Source organism: Aplysia californica, unplaced genomic scaffold, assembly GCF_000002075.1.
Source record: "Aplysia californica isolate F4 #8 unplaced genomic scaffold, AplCal3.0 scaffold00972, whole genome shotgun sequence".
NCBI lineage: Eukaryota > Metazoa > Mollusca > Gastropoda > Aplysiida > Aplysiidae > Aplysia > Aplysia californica.
In genome coordinates, this window is record NW_004798242.1 from 219,033 (window position 1) to 220,363 (window position 1,331).

At 42.3% G+C, this 1,331-nt stretch overlaps 1 protein-coding gene across 1 annotated transcript in view; it reads right to left on the minus strand.

Annotated features, from left to right (window-relative positions):
* LOC101858749 overlaps positions 1 to 522 on the minus strand; it is a 2,963-nt gene extending 2,441 nt beyond the window's left edge. The window contains exon 1 of the mRNA XM_005110956.3: positions 217 to 522. The gene's annotated coding sequence lies outside the window, so the exon portion shown is untranslated. The remainder of the gene's footprint in view (positions 1 to 216) is intronic.
* Between the last annotated feature and the right edge of the window lie 809 nt (positions 523 to 1,331).

Below are 1,331 nucleotides of genomic sequence, written 5' to 3' on the forward strand. Positions count from 1 at the left end.
AATAACAATAATAATAATAATAATAATAATACTTTTTTTAATGTAACCTCAATAATAAAAGCAACATTAATAATTATGTTCATCGATTAATAATAATGATTATTATCATTATTGTTATCATTATTATCATTATACAAGTAAGTAAAGTAACTGTGGCTGGTAAGCCACGCAGGAACCCTGCGATATTTAGTTAGAAAATTCCTCGCTCAAACTCACCCTCTATGGTCTATGCGTAGGCCTGCTGCGCTGTACTGTTATATTTTATTATTATCCCTGCGAGATCTCTGTACAAAGCTGCTGCAGTGTTCATTATCTCGAGTCTAGCGGTGTACTAATTGTGGCGAGCGCAGATCGGAGGCTTATAAAGAACCTGCGCTTGTCTCACGTGATGACTCCTGTCGGACAGTTTCAGTCATATGTTTCGCTCCAAGGATTGTACGGAATTGTTCACTTCTGCGGCCAGAAAATCCCCTCTTGGGGAAACCACGACTGACGTCTGTCTGTCTGAATCTGAGCACCGAGAGCGAACGAACGACTAGGTGTCTATATTTAGTAACACTTGCACGTCTCCCTGCGCATGACTGAGTGTCTGCCCGACTCGGCGGCCGGCCCTGCCTCGAACGACCCCGCTCGACTCCGTAGTCGTAGTGGGCAAAATCAGGACAACCTAATAATTCTCAATGAAACTTTATACGAATTCAGATTCTTAAACTCTCTTTCCTGACCCGTTTGGTGAAGTGGGTGCCCCCATTTGTTGAAGTGATTCTAACCAGTTTGTCAAAGTGGTTCTAACCCATTTGCCGAAGCGGTTTATAACACATTTAATTGCCGAAGAAATGCAGTAACATATGATCCGGATTTTGCTAAAGCGACTCCTAGCCCAGCCCGACTCACTGGCCTAATCCTGTGTCCCTCTGTCGTAAAGCCTATTATTGTTGTTATTGTTGTCTTTATTAACTTAACTTGACACACCGTTAAGATTGGGCCCACCTGTGAACTCTGACCCCCGTGGAAAATTTGTGAGGTCAAGAAAGGGGTGAATATAATCGATCCGTTATTCAAGAGGTTTAGTTTTAGTAAGAGTTTTACGGCACTTGCAACATATAAGAGCAGAAGATTAGAGGAGTTACAAGAGGGTAATAAACATTTTTAAAAAGAAGGAGAGATCAGGACGATAGATGTTTGATAGGAAAGTAAAAGAAGGAGCAAAGCACACAATAGCACCCGCCAACCACCCATGGGGAGAAAACACCCATTCAAACAACTTACCATTACGACAGTGTGGGAGAGAGAAGAGAGAGAGAGAGAGAGAGAGAGAGAGAGAGAGAGAG